Source organism: Lepidothrix coronata, unplaced genomic scaffold (assembly GCF_001604755.1).
Source record: "Lepidothrix coronata isolate B3197 unplaced genomic scaffold, Lepidothrix_coronata-1.0 Scaffold21, whole genome shotgun sequence".
Taxonomy (NCBI): Eukaryota; Metazoa; Chordata; class Aves; order Passeriformes; family Pipridae; genus Lepidothrix; species Lepidothrix coronata.
The window spans coordinates 1912197-1933195 of record NW_016690201.1 but is presented as its reverse complement, the minus strand read 5'-3'; the positions used below and the strand labels follow the sequence as shown (position 1 = coordinate 1933195).

Genomic DNA, 20999 nt, shown 5'->3' with positions numbered 1-20999 from the left:
CAAGAGCCTCTGCATTTAATTTATTTGTGAATTGTGGGAAGAAATTCAAGTTTGTTTTATAATTATAACTGTGGTGTAATCAAGTCCATGCCTGCTTGTACATCCAGTGTCTGTATGCTCTTAATTCCTTGGGTTCCGGGATTTTAGCAGACTCCTGGTTAGTTGTTGCACAGAAGAACCAGTCGACTGATAAGACAAAAATGGACATGAGGCACAGTGTTGATCCCCTCCTAGTCGTCATCACAGCAACACACATGACCAACTCTCTCAGGAGCTATTCAGGAAGGACCTTTGGAAAATGCTAGATTCCCCCAGGTAGATCCCTACTATGGGTAGAGCAATGTCTATGCTTCAGTGTGCTGATGAGCATCCTGAGTGGGGATCTGGCTGTCCCATGGACTCCCCAGACAGCTCCTGCTGCATAACTGACCAAGTTCTGCATAGGTGAGACTCTTGGAAATAGTAGAAATATTTCCTGCAGGTGCAGAAATGGTCACCATGTCTTGAACAGTTTGGTGCTTTGTGTTTAGATAATCAATAACCATGGATCCAGTGCTGGTACAAAGGCTCTTACAATGGAGAATCCTGTTGCCATCCAGACTCCAAAGGGAAAAATCAGAAAAAATGAAGTGATATTGTTATATCTAAGGATTTCCAGAAACTTACAAAGATTCTACTAATTAGTACTCTGCAGCAAAAAACCCCCAAACATTGCCCATTAAACATCATACACCTTTTCTATTTCTAGATGTGTGTAATCATTGCGTTTTTTCCTCAGTCCTGCAGTCTGTGGTATAAACATCAGAAATGCATAGTCACCCTAAGATACCTGATAACCGTCCATCACTGGATAGCTGTGATATGGGTATCCAAATCTAATGCACTTACATGCCAGATGCATTCCTGAGACAGGAATGTGTGTATCCATACACACTCATGCTCTCTGCTGACCCAGCTTCCTTTTTGTGAACTGCAGCCTTTACCTTCCACGTCTGAACTCCTTCCTTAGAGAGACACCTAAGCAAGAGTTCCTCCTTTAATAACTGGCCCCTTGCAGACATCACCCTTGCCAAGTTGACAATAGCAAACCTGAACACACAGCCCCTAAGTGAAGGGAACACAACCATCACCACAGGCTTTCCTGAGAGAGGCAGAACATAACCTCGGATCAGCAGCCTGGGACAGCTAACCCAAAAGTCCAGTAAAGCAAACTACAACATTTAGTTATTGCTGGGGCTGCTCACACAGCCCCCCACCCTTATAGCCTCTGTGGTAAGATCTCAGCCTTGTGCGGTGGCTCTCATGCACACACTGATGCTTTCCCTGCATGAGTGTCTCTTGGCAATCCACAGCAGGCTGAAAAACCAATTATTTGATTATATGATACGACAATCACTCATGGGCCTCATTTCTCCTAGGAGAAATGCATTTGAATATACACTGTATCTGACACCATAACACCAATGCAGGTGGTAGAGTTAATTTAACTTGTGGTATGATCCTCTCTAGACACCATTTCCTGCTATCTGCTTATCAGTGTATTGTTCAAAGGTACAAAAGGACCAGTGGCAGAGGGATTAGTGAAGGGACTCATGATGAATACAAGGTTGTGAGCAGTCACTGTGTCCTGTTCCTGACCTTTCTGATAATACATCACTTCATAACTCAGAGATATTTATGACATCCCCATTACCTAAGCCCATTTTCCCCCTTCTAATTTGCATAAATCAGATTGACTGTTATACATCTATCCTCTCCATAGACATTACGACAGTGCTTCTAAAAATTTTTAAATAAGGTAACTAACAAATAACAAGCTCAGTCATTACCAAGTTCAGCTGCAAATCATGATCTTATCTTCAGAAAACAGTTTGTCCTACCACAAGCAAGCCAGCGCAGCTCTTATTCCTTAAAAAAAATCTGGTTTTCCATGTAACTATGAAAAGAAACATACAGATACTCTTCAGGCTACAAATACCACAGCTTTGTTCTCAGCTTCTGCAAGCCCTTGTAAGCCTGGGGAATCAGCTTCATCTCTTCGTCCTTCAGCTCTCTACATACAAATCTGAGTCCTCTTTCTCCTCTATTTTCCTACAGGACAGGGTCCCTCCATCCTACCCACCAAGCCTAGCAGAGCTGGTTATTGCAGTCATTGATATCCCGGTGAGGCAGCATGTTTAAGTCACGCCAAGCAAAAGTGCCAATTTCAAAGCCATCCTGGCTTCAAGCCAGCATTGTGCCTGTGGGATCTGACACAGAGACACAGGATAATTCAGGCTGGAGGAGACCCCAGGTGTCTCCAGTCCAGCCTGCTGCCTGAAGTGGGGTCTGGCACAGAGGGTTCAAAGCCTGAACGAAAGTGAGGTAGAGTCTGCAGTGCTGCTGTGTCACCAAGTCATCAAGGATGTGTCAGACTAGGCTGGGAAGAGGTGAGAGGAGCCACAGGCCAAGTCTGACATCTGGGGACACAGACTGGTCTGAAAACGATGGACTGGCTTTAGTAGAACAGGAAATTTATAACAATGGAAGCATCATTTTGGGGCTAGTAAAAATAAAAGAATTCATGAGCATAACACATGAGGGAGAAAAAATACATGGACCTACTGCACAGGCAACACATTTTAACAAAGTAGGATGTTTTGGTCAACACCACCCTTCACCCAATCCCTTTCACCCACATGGAGGTGCAGCTTGGAATGAAAAAGTACTTTGCTGACAGGAAATAGTGGGGACTTTGGGTTGCTCACCTGGGGAGATTTTAAGAAAGTGGCCTGACTTGATTTTGGATTCTTTTCATCAACAGTTATTCATTTGGGAATTTGTGCAACAACAGTAACAGTAACACTGTGCTTCTCTTATAGCTTTTCTTCTGTTACTCTTTTATCATAAAAATACTTGTTGGCTCTACCATCCAACTTCATCTTTCTCTGGCTGCTACCCTAACCTTCACTGGTGCAGAGCCTTAAGGACCTTATGGCTTGCCTAAGACAACTTCTTTCCTACAGAGGCCCATTAAAAAGCTCATGCATTTTACTGGGTACTTATCATGTCCTCGTGACATATTTCTCATTATTGTAACCTGAAATTTCATTTCCATGTCAAGGACTCTCATATCTGTCTTAGTGATTGAAAAACCATAAGCTGCTTTACATTTCCTAGGTGCCTTTAGGACAAATAAAAGCTGAATCAGTCCAGGCTTTCATTCTCAAATGCTCAAATGCTTTCATTCTCAAATTTGAAGCTCCTATAGGAGCTTCAAATGGGTGCTGTGTGTTCTGAGTCTCAGTCCCCGACCACTGTTACATATACTGATGCTTCAAAAGTAGCACTTGAAGCCTGAGCAAAGATCATGTCTGCAGGGAGAAAAGTCATACTGAGACGATTTTCAATTAGCTTTTTAATTAGCCATACCGTGAGAAAGACGGGGCTATTTTTCAGAACACTGTATTTTTTCAACCAGATCTGTTGGCAGCTTCCATAAAATCAAGCCTTTGGACATGATCACTTGTGTGGAACACCAGCTCCATGTAAAATAAACTCTTCTTTCATCAGCATTTTCACAGTATGGCTGCCAAAGAGCATTGGCATGAAAGATAGTTCAGCAGATATCATAGAAACTTTACTTGCAATAGATATGAGAATGCTAAAGGAGGAAAGATTAATTTCAAGGTTATGGTGATAATATACAAAACCTTTTTAAGGGAAGAACTCTGACTCTATTTGCAATTTCGTATCTGGGTGTAATTTGCTTATGTTTTTAATGGTCTAGGTAGACACTTCTCCTGAGCCTTGACATCCATGTGTCCTAGCAACTACAACTTGCTAGATTTATGTTCTGTACTTAAAAAGCTCCCTTGAGACTCTGTGCCTCTGAATAAACTCTTTTGGTTTTTATTCCTGAATTTTCTCTGACTTTCTATTTATCATATTTCCCATGCAAACCATGCTTATGACAAGCAGGTATCATGCACTGAGGCAAACAGTTTGGCAAGGCTGAACTAAGAGGTTCATCAATTAAATTACTAGGACTGAAGGGAAGGGAAATCTGACCCAAAAATCGCCCCATAAACCCACATAGCAAATACACATATGCCTCAGATTTTGGACTTATTTCTTGTCTTTTCATTGTTATAGATAACTAACTGCAAACACCCATACCTTGCTCAGATATGGTTGTGGAGACAAAGAACTTAAGTTTGCATCAGAATAACAGTAAGGGCAGGGTTAGCATAGGCTTCTGAATAGAGTTGGAGACACGTGCCAAACTCCAGGAGAGTGCCACTTTCTACCAGGAAATCTGGGTCCAGCATGCAGTGCAATGACTCCACTGGAAAAATAGATAAAATAGATGAAGTCCTAACAAAACAAATAATCAGATTAAATGTTATTGTGGACAGGTTTCCACTTATTTCTTTCCACTTATTTTTAAGGCCAGAACTGAAGTCTTGCATAATAGGGTTTACATTACACAGAACTCGTTGCCAATGCTGGCCAATAGGACCAAGAAAGCTTGTAGCCATGCAAAAAAAAAAGTCATTTTTTCTAAGCCTCTAACTTATTATTAGGTGCTCTAATGAAGGGGTTTTCCTTTCATCAAACACATTAAGTGAGAACAGGAGAGCCTTTCCCACTGTTCCTGTTTAGCATTACATATCCATCTTAAGTCAAGTCAGGAGTGTAAAGAGCCCACACTGTTTCTAATGAAGCCATAAGCATTTTACAATGAGACAGAAAAGCCCCTGATTTATAATCAGGATAAAATCCTTATTTATTAAAATTAGCCATTCTGGCTTTAACCTACAGAGTAAAAACTGGAATGATGTGTTTTTATGAAGACAAGGATAATTACAGCAGAAATATAAGCAAGCAAATCAGCAGCTTCTCATTTGAACAAGTGAAACCTGCCAAGTGTCTTAGGCCTATACAGGTTAAATTTTAGAGCATTTTTCATTCCAATATTGTATTAAGATCAGTGATTTATTTCATCCAGGTCAACAATCCTTGCTACCTTTTCTTGAATAGCAGGGATCACATGGAAGGCAGGTTTCTTACAGGCAAAGACACTACACAGATGGATTTTTTAAATGCATCAGAGATTGATTCTTAAAACCTCACTCTTTGCTTTCTCTGCAATCAAAACTTATCACACACCTCTGAGCTGATATTCTATTTAAAGTCTTGAGACTGCAAATAGCCAAAGCTCCTTTCCTGCAAGCCTTCATATGATTTTGTCCTGTTTCCCATTCTATTACATTTTAGCAAATTGCCACACTTAAACAAGTTGTTTTGACATGCTTTTAGAAGGGTATGCATCCGCCATAAGGACAGGTTTATAAGAAGTGTGATATTAATTTTCCTCAGTCTCAGCATGCTTGAAGAAGAAAAAAAAAAAAACAAAAAGAAGCTATGTGAGTTACCAGCCTCACCACTCTTCACCTGGGCTCTTGCAAAGACAATGGACAGTAAAACAGTCTCAGAGTCATATTGAGGTGGATTGAGAAGGGGAGAGCAACATGATCCAAAGAGACAGAGATGCTCAGCCATTTCAAAAACAGGGATGCAGGTTTCAGCTTTCAAAAGACTAGTGCATGCAAGCCTGGTTACCATGAAAAGTGTAGACCTTTGGTGATAGTTGAGGGACCTGTAGCACCTCCAATAAAAATACGAAGAAAATGCATCCAGCTACTTAGAAAGCAATTCTGCTTTGTTAGTACATTTTAAGCAAGTCTAGTCCTTTATGCTGTGGTGTCAGAGACTTTGTGCTCTGGCCCTTGCAGAGAAGGAATACAAAGCTCTAATATCTCTCTTTCTTTCAGGACCAGGAAATATCAGCAAGCCCTGAAAAGATCTTAACAGACCAGCTCATACATAGGTGTCTGTTTTACACTCAGAATAGGAACTGAAGGAATCAACACAAGAGGGGGTGTTGCAGGAGTGAACAATAAAAAAGAAAGAAAAGAAACTAATAACATTATCAAGATATAAGAACAAATTCATTGAGTCAGGCCAGAATTCATAACTTGTGTGCAGACTCCCTAGATTCCTATGGTCATTTTGCCACTCTTATTTTCTAATTAAGATGAGTCAGCAATGTCACCTACTTTCATCCAGAGCTGGGATACATCTCAAGAACATTGCTCCAGGCCCAGGTGGGTCATTTTGTCTTTGCACACCTCCATGACTCCACTTCTAAAAAAACCAAAAGCCTTCATTTTTTAGAAAATTTTTTTTCCTCTTTATCATGCAGTGTTTACATTGCCAGGCAGCAGCTGCTGCAGGTAGATAAAACATAGTTTAGCCTTACAGTGTCACATCTATCTCAGCTAAATTATTGCATTGCTATGATCTTCATAGGGCAAGGAGGTTCAGTAGCAGAAAGATGTTGTTGTTTATGAGACTCTAATGATGACTAGTTTAGGCTAAATCAAAAGCCAGAGAGTACACTGTATTGCTAAGTCTTTGACACCATTTCCATAGCTGCTTGCTAGCTTTGAAAAAAATGTCCTCTGCGTATGGTTAGGAGCAGAAGTAAAAGCCTTCCGTAATTCTGTGCTAGAGTTAAGCAATACTAGATTCAAATGTTTCATTTGCTATCTAAAAGTTTATAATTTGTCTTCGATTTCTCTGCAGAAGCAACAAAGTTTACCCATAACAAAACAGATCCTTACAACATAACTCAAGCCCCAGCTGTTTAAACAGCTTTTTTTTTAAAATGAAACAAAAACCTAACAAAATACACCCCCCAAAAACCCAAACCAACAAAAAAATACCAAACCAACACCCAAAACAAAACAAAACAAAAAAACCCAACAAACAAAAAATTCCCAACCCCCCAAACCCAGGAGCATCATCAGGTCTATTTTGATCTATTTAAGAGCCTTTTTTGCAGCATCTGTTGCAAGTTCAGGTTAATTTGAATATGAGCAGAAAAAGCCAGAGAGGCAATGGGCCCCAAAAGGAGTGAATATGTGTGGCACATGTTAATCCTCCAACTTGCTTAAGGATTCAAATCCACCAGGGAGCACAAATTCCATCCGTGGCTCTGCTGCAAATTCAAGGCTTGAACAGCGAACCTTGCTGTGTGCAGCAAGGTGAGCACAGACATGAACCAGCATCCTGCCTTCCTTCTTGCAGCAGAACAAAAATAGGGAAAGCTGAGACTGCCCAAGACTGGGATTGGTGCAGTTTCTGTTCCAAACAGCCTTGTTATACCCATCAGGCCACAGTGACCTCACGAAAGTATCTGCACAGTGAAAACCAAGAAAGCCTTACCTGCATCTTTTGACATGAGAATACTGAGTGTTTTGGTTGGTTGGTTTGAGGCTTGCTTTTTTTGCTTTTCCCCTGAATTCGAAATATCTTACACATCTTGCATGATAAAGGAGGCTATAGGAGCATGAATTTAATGGAAAGAAGACTATGGCATTTTAACCAACCCTATTTTCAGGAACAGCAGTGTAACATGAAATGAGGACGATGGTAATTTAAGCCCATGAGGCCTTCAATACACAATTTACAGCTCATCAGTAATCCACCCTTGGCAGTCCATGAGTGGGGTTGCCTGTGCTGAGATTTGGTGACAGAAGTTAAAAACAGTAGCTATAAAACTGTTACTTTTATCTGGGGAGAGCTGCTGTCAAAAGCTCTTTCTGACAAAAGCTATTTCTGTCAAAACAGAGACTGCACAGCTACATAGGCATTTGGACAAGGTTTTATTATTATTTCTCTTTGATGAAGTTTCACTTCACATTCACGTTCTTGGAACTGAAATCTTTCCAGTTTTCTTAGAAAAAAAAAATTAATTGTACTCAAACAAATTAGGGATTTAAATTTGAAAAAGCAAGCTGTAGTATTGGGAAGTCTCCAGTGGGCTCCCCCACCTTCTATTTTCCTGAGGCTCTCAGTATCCTGCCAGATAGATATGTGTCATGAATACACAAAGGGTAAGAAAGTCTTATCCACTGCATGTAGAAAATAATACCATGCTTGGCTGGCACAGCAAGCTGCACTGTTCTGTCATTGTATTCATAGCATGAAAAGAGAAAAGCAAGACACTGAATAAAGGTATCAGGTGTGACACTTCCTCAGCATAGACCTCCCAGTATGTCACCACTTCTATCTCTAGAACAGAAACAAAATCAGACTACAAACCCACAAATTTCAATCCATTCATGTTCCTGAATCTTTTTTCAGTTACCAGAAGAAAGCCCCTTTATGAGAAAAAATTTCTCTTTCATTAGATGCATTACTGGCAGCAAGAATGGTTCTCCTGGGTACCAGCCTTCCACCAGCTTCTGTCCATCCATGAGAATAAACTTGCAGTCACCCACCTGTCACCTCCCTGCTCCCTGCTGGAAAGACAAGACTGCATCCAAAATCACATCACCAGTCGCTCTCTTTGTTCCCATGCCCCACATTCATGCCCACCGCTTGCCACCAGTCCGCTTTCGAGTGTCAGTGCAAAGACCTTTGCTGGGACTGCTGGTGAAAAGGATCCACTGCTGACAGAGGACAGAAAACAGGGAACAGATTCAAATCTCAAAGAAATACCTCAGGAGGGAAAAAGGGCTTTATTCAACAACAGCTCATATGACAACGGTCTGAAGAACACTCCCACCTGAATGCTGCTGTCTACCTAGTGGCTACACAGGACCATGAATTGCACCTCAAACCAAGGCATTTCCATTCACACTAAGGCAGGTTGAAGGAGCCACAAGAAACAGCAAAATGTGAAAAAAGATGACTCCTTACACATTCAGATTTTCCCTGTTGGCTTGCATGTCTAACCTGAGACAGGAATCAGCCCCTGCTGAATACAGGCTGACAGCTCGGTGGGGTACATTTACTTTGAGTAAGGTGAACAAGGACAGTAACTCAAAACTGCCACAGTGGCAGATTGGAGGTCCGTGCAAAACACAACATATGAATTCAATGTGTTTCCTAATCACAGGTCCGTGTTTTGCACGCTGTGTCCAAACAACCTTGGGCTGTCAGTCTGTTGACAGTAGTAGCCTGTACATGTGTTGGGCTGCATAAGGCTGAAGGTTCCCTATTCCACCATGAGAAAGCCTATCTGTCTCCCTGGTCCTAGTGCTGAGTTTTACCTTCCCAGCTCCAAGTGCTTTCCTGATTACCTGTACGTAATTCAGATTTTCTTCAACTGCTTTGTGCCATGGATGATATTTAAAAGAGCAAGTCGTCATCTTCTTTTGTCAGCTTGTGGTGTATTTCATCTCCCACTATCTCATAAAGTGACAGTTTGATTATAATGTAATTACTTTTTTTTAGTGAACCTAGTGCATAATTTTTATTTCCAGATGGGTTTATATTCCTTATATTTAAACTCATTATGAACAAGAAGACTGCACAGGAAAAATACAAAGTAAGCTGCCTTATTTTTTCTTTAAAAGGTGAACATTTTGAAAGGCCTACAAAGTGAGGGAAAATATACCAGTGTCACATGGTAGAAAAGATTAATTTCAAACATAAGAGCACAAATGAGCTTGAGAGCCCTTCGAGGCATTTACATGGAAATTGAAAAAATAAATGTTTAATTTTCATTGCTTGGAATCTGGTAAAATCTAACAGGCTAAATAGCTTCTATATCCAAGACTCGAGAGCAAGGATCAGAGAGCAGCTCCAAACGACTATGGCAGGGGTTGTGCCAGTTCACAAATTGGTGAAATGAAAGTCTTTTTTATACAGTCAAGTCTCCAAGCCTCCTGTGGCTGGGTACTTGCCAAGGAGCTCGTTTGCAAGTCAAGTATTATTTGTTGATGCTAAGAAGCACAAGCTGATACATTTTGCCAAAACATGTGACAAGAAAATCCATGTAAATCAGCAGTGCTTTGCTGCAGAAACTGTGGTTCCTCTCTGAAAACTGTCTTAGTAAAATGGCACCCTGGGGTCTCCTGTTTATTGCATCCCAGTGACATCCAAATCAAACATGATCAGCTCAGACGCAAGTGATAATGATTTTTTTAACTGCTGCTGCTTTGAAAATAGAAATAAAATTGTACAGTCAAGACATGCTTTCTGGCTTACACATTGGCAGTGTAGATCCTACAACTGGTATTTAGTCAATAATCCTTTTTATGACTCACAATGCAGTTTCTTTTCTATCATCCTGTTTGCAGTTTATTGGCATTACGGGAAAAAATACATTCAAAAGAAAAAAAAAAGTAATCCCAAAGCCAACACATTAACTTGCCCCAAAATTGAAATTAGATCCTCATAAGGGTCCATTTCTTTAGCAATGTTTTTACATCTGCTCAAGTACTTACTCATGCATCTCTTCTGTCCAAACTAGAGGTGCAGGGCAAGGTATTACGTCGGTAACGTGTTTGCTTTTTCTGAAGTGAGAAATTGTTTAAATAAGAACTAATAGAATTGAACATTTTACAGTATGGGTGTAAAACAGAAGCAAGAGATACCATGAGTATATCCACTTCTTTTGTCGTTTTGCCACTTGTGACAGTGCAGATGTGGCTGGATAATGGTGACATTTGAAGTTTGTGACTTGTATAACTTATCAGCACCACCAATCAGGCTGCAACCTGGGAGCAAAGGACCTGCTGCTGCAAACTGCCGTGCTTTCCTCTTGCAACACCTCAGGCCTCTTCCTCTTTGACCAGAGGTTGGTTCAAAATATATTTCCTGAAAACAAACAGATTATTGCTTTAGAAATATATATATATACATATGTTCTTTTTCCCCAAAACAGTTCTAGGCTCATTTTCCCGTATTTCTAAGTTTTAGGCTGCTGATAAGCAGCTTAATATGCTGTAACAAGAATATCGCTTGCTTTTCATGCAGTATCTGTCCAGCAGTTCTCCTGGGACACTTTAAACTAGCATGTAAGATTTTGATATTCCAGGCACGTATTCTACCTTATTCTATTGCCTTGCCACAGACCTCAGTACACCAACTTAATTGTTCATTTGTCTGGGCCTGTCAATTCCTGCATTTCCACACTCCCCCTTCAGTATGAGCCTTCTGTTAGGTGGTGGGAAAACTCAGAGATTATCGCATACCACAACATCATTTATTTACTCTATCAAACAGGAACTATTGATTGATTCAGCTTGTTCAATAGCAAACCTGCAACATTATTTTAGGAAGAAATAGCTTAGTTCTACATAAGAATTGGACCCTAGGAATTCAGATGAAAGATATGAAACGCCATTGCTTTACTATTACCTTTTCAAGTGAAAAAATTAACACTATAATAACAAAATCTAGACATTGTTAAGAAAAGAAAAGGGGAAATCATCTGAGAGAAAAATCAGAGATAAAAACAACTTGTGTTAAAGCCTAGCAGCCCCTGGGGGTGTCATGGAACTTCTGAATAGATGAAGCATTTCTAGTAATTACAATGAATTGAACAAATACTGTCAACTTCAGGTTTGCCACAAAATATCTTTTAAAAAAAAGGACAACTGAATTTTAAATTTTTTATTTTTACTGAAACCAAGTCATTGTCTCAATTAAGTGACTAGGATCTGCCTAGCAGAAAATCTCTTTTGTGTGGTATTTTCAACACTTAAGAAATAATCCCAAATAATTTTTTCCCTTTTTCTTCTTTTAAACACATTTCCTACACTAACTATTCCCTTCCTCCTCAATCAACTCAGATGAGCAGTTTTTGTAGATGAGCTACAGAGCATCAGAAAACCAGTATCACTATTGAAATTACCTTTAAAAGAAAAGTAACTGGAGGAAGTCAGACAGAATTCAAAGACTCATGCTATTGCACATTCAAATTTCATTTTAAAGCCCACAGTAAGACTTAAAACATTGTCCCTGCAGATTCCTCCAGACTCCACTTCCACTTTGTTTCTCTTTTGCCACATATTTTGGCTATTAATCAATGCTGAGGCATCAGATTTTTTCCTGCTCTTCCAGCAGAGGCCACTGAACAGCCCAGGGATATAAACACCGACAGGAAACTGTGGCCGTAGAGTTTACACATCTACCAAACAAGGATTTTGCAGAGTAAAGCCATAGATGGGACTGGATAAGGCAGTGATAAAGTTGGGACCCTTCTCTTTATCCAACACTGAAGAGCAGCTCGACTTCAACTTGCCTGATTCTTTTGCCCACCTTCCAGAAATATGAGTAATAGCTGAATCTGTTTCCTTATGTATTTAATTATTCCTTTGTTTGGTTTCGTTTCAGTCTGAAAAAGAACTGAAATAAAAATTATAATTATGATGGCAAAAAGGACATTTGAAAGCAGCACTTACCAAAATTTCTACTGTAAAAGTGCAAAGGATGCATCTTGAACTAAGGCCACAGCATTGGTCCTTCAGGATGTAATCCAAAGCAGCCTTCAGCTTCTTCATATCAGTGTAACATGAGAAATTTATTCACAAGTGGCACTGGACTAGATAATTTTGCAGTTGTGTTCTCCTCAAATGTAGAATTGGTCCAGAGGTCAGAGCCTTGTCCAGCTAAGCAGCCATCAATATGATGACAGTTTTACAAAACAAAATGCTGAAGTTTCTGTTAAAAACCAACTCCATCAAAGGAGAAAAAAAAAATATGTCAAGAGTCTTATTATATGACTACATTAAGAAGATTTCTTTAATCAATACATGGTATACAGTCCACATAATTCAATTTGAGAAAATTTTAACTAGATTATATCTTGGCAAGAAGACCTTTTAGGTCATTTTAAACTCAATTTTTATCTGTCCAAATAATGAACTCTAGAAGGTTAAGAGATTAGCACTTTAGAGTATGTTTTAGTGCAATCAAAGCTTTCCTGAGAGGAGGCTATTGTACTGAAAATTGTCAGAATCTTGTCTGGATTATCATATAGACAAGAAAAACCCCAAGAATTAATATCTGACACTTTTCTCTGACAAGATGAAATAAGGCACAGACAAAGTGCTAAAAGAAATGCAGTCATTTCCATTAATGAAAAAGCTTACCTCAAAGTGGTTGAAGGAATGCTAGGAAAAAGTAAAGTAACCATTTTCCCAGCACACAACTATAAAGTGAAGAAAATATAAATCTGTAAGAAGTTATTTAAAATATAAGTAAATATCTTATTTTTCAAAAGTAATTCTTGACTCTCTTTTTAGTCATAAATGATTACTGTCTTCCTTTGGATTTTTTTCTTTTCTATGTACGTCAAAATCACAACCCGACTTTTACTCTGTGTTTTTGTTTTCATCTTTAGGGGAAAGTAGCATGTGCAAATCCCAGCATTTCTATTCCCTCTGTCGTGCACTTCCACACACAGAAAGTGGGAGGAGGAAGAGAACTAAGAGGCAGCCTGACCTGCTGCCCTGCCAGAAGGGAGGATCCCATCCTGTGTGTGTCAGTTTGACAGTCTTGTGTCACATGCACTCTTTTGAAATCACCAGCAGCTGAAATGCCACCAGGTCCCTGGGAATTCTGCTTCCAACCTCCACCATCTTTCCTCACCGAGAAGTTTTAGTTTTACTTCTAGTGCAGGGAAACCCACTCCCCCCGAGGATGGGGAGAATTGAGCATTTTCTTACCACCACAGTCCTTTACCTACCGACAGGTCACCGTGTCATCTGTCTCAGTAATCTATACCAAACTGTTCATGTCCTCCAGCCCTTTCTGATGCTGTCCAGTCTCTGACCATCTCATGGACATGGGAAAAGATGCCTTGCAGTGTGCTCCCCCAGCTCTGAGACCCCATGCCCATGGTGGGGGCACAGGGGTACATGCAGAAGCCAGGCTGACAGCTCCAGCAGGCACTTTGGGTAAGGAGCAGCTGCTGCAGCAGAGCCACCCGTGCCTTGTCCCAGTGGGACACGGGGTATCCTGGTTGTGCACTCCATGAGAACTGGGCAGTGCTGCAGCTCATGGCTCTGGCCCCAGAGGAGACTGGTGTCCTCACTGCTGCAATCTGCCATCATTCAACAGTGCGGCCCATCAGCCATGAGGGAAGGCTGATGGACACACCAGCTGCTGAGGAACAGCCCTACAGGACTCCTTGGGGAGCCACAGCCCTGCAGCTTACACTCAGGTCAGCAAGAATTGCAATCCAAGAGCCTTTTGCCTTTAAATTCTCTGGCTTCACCTGGCATTTGAGAAAGGCAAGCTGCTCCATGCTGGCATGCTGTATAGGAAAAGCCTATGGGAGCCTGGGGAGAAGAATGGCTCTATTCCTGCAGGGACTCTGAATGGAAATCCCAAAAAACATTAAAACCAGGAAATGGTGGTGTAATCCGTCCATATTATGAAAACCACTACAGTCTGCATTTACTGTGAATGCTGTATCAGGCTGCAAGAAAGTTCTTTTGCTAGTGCCAACAGACAGGCCATGTGTCATCTCTGGCCATCAGCCTCATTACTGTTTCTGGAGGGTCTGTTTTCCTACTGCCTGATACAGTCACATGTGACTTACTTACATTCTCTGTATGATGAATGGGTAACTTTGGTTATCCAGAAGAAGGGCAATTAAAAACAACACGAGGCCAACCGGACAGAGATAAGTGAATATTAAAACATCTGGGCAGACCAGGTGCTTGAAGATATCACTGAAAAGGTCTTCAAGTAAAAAATAAAAAACAAAACCCCAATGAATTACCACCTTGACAGATTATTAAATGTTTAAAGCTTCTGGCAATAAAAGCTGCTAATAAAGAAACAGTGTAAACCAGAAGACAACAGTAGAAACAGTAATTATACTGCAGAATGATTAAAAAGCACACAGCTATAATGACTCTAATCTATTTTATGAGAGAAACTCAAAGGTTCAGCATTCAAAAAAATAATCAATTAGGGAGCAGGGGAGATGGAAAAAAAGTCTATTTAAACTGAATTCCTAAAATCAAGTAATAAATCAGTCATGAATAATTGTAGGAATTACTGCAGCTCACCATGTTTTGATAACACTGGCTACTCCATCAGAGATTGAGGAAAAACTGCTCACTTTCTCAGCATCCAAAGGGGCTCCACAGAGTAGTCTGTGAGAAATAGTTGTGCTCAACAAATTGTGCTACTTGGCTGGAAGAATATCCAACATGACCAAAGTTAAGATCTTGGTTTGGAGAACTTTTCTTAGTACTTTCAGTTCAGTGGCACCTAAGAGGCAGGCTCCTTAACTGTTAACCACTTTTACATATTGTCTCTTTTCCTCTCCCTGCTCTTCCTTTACGTTTTTCCTCCCCCAGATAGGAGGTGTTCACCTATCAGCTTCTCACAGTGATGCTAGATGAGAAAATGCTGTTCTTGGATATCTACTGCTGTTCTTGGATATCTACCATGACCCCTTTCCTCTGCAGAAGCCAAGGAGTTCAAAGGAAGAACATGAGGACGATGCATGGGAAAATCTGTGGTGATTCCCAGCCCTTCCTCTCACAAAGCACTGTTCCTTGGAACAAGATTTGTGTGCTTGAATGTTGTATTTCACACACTCCTTCATGATTATGGCCAGGCAGCAGGATCCCACCCCTCATCACTTCCTCTCTCCTTAGCTGCTGAACTTGGACAGCTTCTGCCTTGTGGGGAGGGTGTCCTCCAGACAGGCACTTATGTGATGAAAAGCCAGCTCTCACCCAGCCAACTGTTCCTGCTCCTAGGAAGTGATGCTCGCTGTTAGGTAAGGGAAGAGCTTCAGGTGATGCACCCTCTGCCCCAATCCCGTGCAGGGTGGTCCCTGGGCAGCACAATACCGGGCTCTCCCTCCCCTTGGCTTCTCCACCCTGCTCCCTTCCAGATTCCTCGCACCACATCAGCTCCTCGTAACTGCACCGATGTTCACAGTCACCTGCCCCTCTGAGAAACTGCCCTCAGAAGGGAGATTGTTTTCACTGCACTATCGCTGGGTCCTGAAACTATTGACAGGGAATCAGCAGGAGAGACAAAGACTGGTGTGGGCAGCAGCCTGGACTTGGGTAAGATTGAGCGTGCAAAGAAAAAAACTTCTATTGAAAGCTTTCTACACCTGAGCAAAGAACTGTATTATTCTAAAAGTAAAAATATGTTACTCTGTTTCCCTATTTGTCTCCTCCTTGTTCATTCTAGTGAGATTATTTTATATATTAAAAAACAGGGCCTTTCTATATCTTTTATTCCTGTACCTCTTTCCTCCACTGTTCCATTTGCAAAAAAAACTTTGAAACATAGAGAACCTGACACTCCCCTCCAAATATCAGAGAAAAAACCCCAGTAGCTTCCACTCCACAAATACTGATATGTCTATATGAAAAAATCTTTCATATGGGCTCTTTTTAGCATGGTGGTGTTGGAGACTTGGTCTGACTGACACGTCTTGTTTGCTATTACCCCCTTCAAGGCCTGTGTGTGCCAGGATGAGATCCCTGCTCCTCCGTCTTGTTCAGAAGATGCTGAAATGCTTCTGAGAGCAGAGGATTGGATTTGACTAAATGCACCAGATGCAAGGATTAAGTATGAAATATAAATAGCAAGAATGTGGATCAGATCACATGAAAAAGCAATCTGTGTGTCAAGATAAAAATATGATTTCTCCTTTGATGCTTTCCTACGTAATTTCTGGTTTTGTATTTTAAATAAATACATTAAAGGAATTTTTAATATTGTGATTGAGCACCTCAACTTTCTGTAAAGTAGGCATTATACCCTTAACAACCAAATATTTAAAAATTCAATTTCAGAAGAAGGGGAGAGATAAACCAACTCCAGGAAGGACTTAGCTGTGCCAAAGCTGCTCTGCTTCTCAACATCTCCCCAGAAAAAATAAGCATTGATCATTATCACCATACTATCCCTCCTAATTTGCTTACTGTTCAAATTTCAGAGTGGGATGCAATTAATTAATATGGGTTTACATGTGCTATGTTTTTAGACCTAGTATCTATTGACAGCCACTTGACATTAATTATTTGTATTATTGACCTCTTTGCATCATAGACAGCTCTCTGGAGAAGAGCTTGGGAACATACCAGAGGTGGAGAGGCACAGTTGCTGAAGGCAGGTAGGGAGATGCTGCAGTTGCACTTGTGCAGACTGGGAGGGCAAATATTGCAACACTCTGAGCTCAGGGTGCTTTAGTTATTGCTATTGTTTTCATCAGTGAGGCTCAAAATGGAAGAAAAGCGACCTCAGTTGTTTTAAATCCTCGCTGCAAAGGCATAGTGTGACCCTACTGAGCTTTGAGATGTGCCTGTGGCACAAAAGACAGTGAGAGACTTCCCTTGCTGCATAGAGGTGTGAAAAAGCAGCCCAGGCCACCCTAGCTAGGCACTCACGAGTAGGTGAACTGAAAGTCAGACAGTCCCCCAGGTTTCCAATAGGGATGCATACATACAAAATTAGCAAATAAACAAGTCATATAATAATCAGAACATTAAACTTCAGAAACAGCACCAGAGAGACAAAGTTCTAGTTGTAGGGACACAAATCAGATAAACCTGAGCACCACTGCCACAGGTGGAGCAACAAAGACTCAGTGACAAAAATGGGGCAGGTACCAGTCTGAGGGCAGATGATCCCCACAGGGATGCTAATGGACAGCAGTCAGGAGAGCAACCTTGACATAACTTGGGTCAGTGTAAAACCTTCAGCTGTCTGAGAAGGCCTCACCCAAAAGCTCATAGTGCAGGGAGGAAATTAGCAATGATGAAGATTCATTAGGCTGACCATCAGCCAGATTAGAATGCAAGAAAGGGAATATTAAGAGACCTTGAGGGCAGGAGTCAGCTTGAAAAAAAATATAAAGATACAAAAATTTGTGACTCTGGAGACAGACATTGGAACAGGAGAGTGGTAGTCAAAACCCAGCTAGAAATTCAAAAATTTCAGGCCTTTGATAATGTTTGAATGTCTACTGTTGTAATTTACATTGTTGATATTCATCTGGAACACGTATTTCACTGATTGTATTTCAATTATTTTTTATTAAAAAAAAAAAGTAAATCAAAATACTTGGATCATGATTCTATTTAACCACATAACTTGTACAGGACTTTTCCTGAGAAAGTAGGCAAAATAAATGACACACATTGGATAGTAAGGAATGAAGTTATCAGAGAAACAAATTGCCCAGAGAAAATATTTCCTACTCACCTGTAAGTGTTGAAGTTGGGGTAAGCACCCACCCAATACTCTCATGCTGCAGTGAGCTGAGGCAGGATGCTCACCTTTTTTTTCCTTTGCCTTGTTCAGGCATTAGACCAAAGACAGGAATCAAATAAGAGAAGATTAAAACCTTTCCACTCAGAGAAAAGTTCTCCCCTTAGTTACATGAGCAATAGTAAGAAATTCAATTTTTTCCTCTCCACATGCATTAGACTGTGCAGTAGATTTTAGGGCAGTGCAAACAGAGGAAACTTAATACCAATACAGGATGCTGCTTCCCAGCCAACAGCACATGAGCAGAGAGCCACCACTGGAGGTACCGCTGCTCTCCAGGTCAGAGGAAGACACACCTGTGCTTTTCATATTTATGGCTTCTTCTGTGACTCTGCAGCAGAAAACAGGAAGCGACTGCAGATCATGGAGCTATTTAATGATGAAATACTGTATTAATGACCACCAGAACAGATTTAGAAGCTTCAAGCTTTAACAGCTGTCCCTAATCATTTGTCACTTACACCCCAAGAAATGCAGCAGCAGAGCCTTTGTCTCCTTCCCACTAGGTGATTCTCGCTTTTTGGGGGTTTTTCCTTTTCACAGTCAGATGCCAGCTCACTCCTCTTATTTTGCTTTAAGCACACGATGCAACTCCCAGAGGTCTGCTGGTATCCTCTGTACCCCAAACCCAACCTCGAAAGGTCCCTCTCAGACTGAAATGCACGTTTGTCTCTGGCGGCCTTGCTCCGTTTTGCGGCGTGCTTCGACTGCCAGAGCAGCCAGCTGGGGCAGTAAGTTAGAGAAAGACGTCGTTCCCATAGTAACTCATTTTCTCTACCCGCTCATTAGATTAACACATTTTAGATCAAAGGTAGACATGAAAATATCTCAGAAATGATAGTCCAAGGCTTTACTTAAATACGAACTAAATCCACTGCACTATCTTAAAAAGCACTGCTTAATATCAGCACATACATCTATAGCTGCCTTGCTCATTGAGCTCTCCTACCTCAAAGTTGTCAAAAGCACCGTGGATACTTCATTTTGTTGCTAGTTTGCAGGCAATTGTTTAAGTACACAAACGAACAGGTACTCCCCACTATCACATCAGAGCTGCAACCAAGCGGAGAAGTTCACCGTCTCTGTGATCAGCTCTTGGTGCACTCAACATTCAGGTAATGTTTGCAACTTTGCTGCAGAAAAGGTCTGATTCACACTCCCAGTGGCAGCAAATCTCTTATCAGTTTCGCCTGCCCCAAATTCAATTTTGTTACATTTTTAGTAGTCCAGCATGCATTGACTTAGTGGAAGTTCAAGCCCAAGGAACAAATTCATGTGCCAACACCATGTGTCCAGAAAATACAAAAAGCCTGTGGGCTGCTTCTGCTCCATCATCACACAGCAACTCTGCCATGCACCAGAAAGAGCAAAAAACAATCCTGATACTGCATGGATTCTTTGCCACTGAATATTTCCAATAATACTTTCTCACAAAATAGGCAGGACAGAAGGTTAAGGGATGAGAAACCCAGAGCTTTATGTAGTGTTTCTTTTTCGGTTCCGGAATATTTTTTTTCTCCTGAAAGCGCAACTCTACAGATGGAATATGAGCCAGTTCTTCTGATTCCCTTTCTTGTCATTCCTCTCTCCAAACTGATTCTATGGTTCTCAGGGGGTTTCGCCAAGTATATATGCATACTTACACAATACCTTCAATGTGTGCTGCTTGTGCAAACTGCAGTTGGTGTAATGAGTCCTGAACATGCCTGTTATGTTACTGTAATGCAAGCACTAACCATGAGCTTGGTAAAAACACTGTCTTAATCCTTTGCTGAGATCCAAGTAAAGACTACTTAAACCTAACAACATAATTCAGAGGCCGACTCACACTGGTATTTTCATGTCAGTGTCCCCTGTCCATTTTTGTCTGAGAAATAGGATTTTCCCAATGACAGCCCGCAATTTCACCAATCTGTTAGAATCACCAGGAATTGAACTTGGCTCTTTTTTTTTTTTCTCTACACCTCTCCTTGTCAGAAATCTCATTTGTCAGCTGTGCAGCTTTGGTGCTCCAGCTTGCCCCAACAACATCTCACCTACTTTTTCCTCGGTATAGCTCCTCACAAAAGTGCAATTTGCAGGTGACAAAAAATAATTCTCATCTCAGAAAGTTACCCCAGAGTTCCATGCAAAAATTCATACAAAAGGTGTGATGTATATTAAGAACTTAGATGAGCCAATGCTGTTCATCATTTCTAACAGCAAAGTCAGTGCAACCCTTTGCCTGGTGAGGTGGGGGCAAATGTTATGTGGGTCCCAATTAAGATCTCTCACATCAGATACTGTAATGCCCTCACCTAATAGCTTCACAGTATTGACTCATTTTAATTGTTCCTTCATTTCCTTTTGTCTCATTTGGCTCTCTGACAGTCCGTCCCTTATCTGCTTTACTCCTGTAAAGAAAGGTATCACCATATTCTTGGAAGATAGCTCACATAGACTCTTCAGTGCTGGATGGTGCATGACTGGGTCTTTGCTTTTGTACTGGGGGCTCTCTGCTGCTTTCTGTCACCTGGGGAGACTGAAATTCAGTCCTAGTTTTCAAGTAAACTGCAGATGAAAGAGACATTGCCTGCTTTGTTGTGCTGTAACCTTAGGCTAGAGCTTTAAAATATATATGATTTTGGTCATTAAAAAAACTGTAGCTTTTTCCTGTCATTTATGTTCTCTATACTTTGTGCCTCATTAGAAACATGAGAGGAATCCAGGCACTACAACAGGATAGAAATGCCAGCCAGCAGCCAGTACATTTTGAGTGTTAAAATGCACACAGTAAAATGGTAGTTGAATGCAAAGAACAAACAGTTTTTCTCTTAGCTTCTATTATTTTCTCCATTTAAACTATAGTAGTCAGAATAAAATCACAGACTTTTCAAATGATGAAAGGAAGCCCAGTGGTA

General features: G+C 40.9%; 1 protein-coding gene across 1 annotated transcript in view; it reads right to left on the bottom strand.

Moving 5' to 3' along the window:
* CD96 (CD96 molecule) overlaps positions 1–16947 on the bottom strand; it is a 71258-nt gene extending 54311 nt beyond the window's left edge. The window contains exons 1-2 of the mRNA XM_017807872.1: positions 12246–16947; positions 8331–10656 (exon numbers count right to left, since the gene is read on the bottom strand). The gene's annotated coding sequence lies outside the window, so the exon portion shown is untranslated. The remainder of the gene's footprint in view (positions 1–8330; positions 10657–12245) is intronic.
* Positions 16948–20999: the final 4052 nt, after the last annotated feature.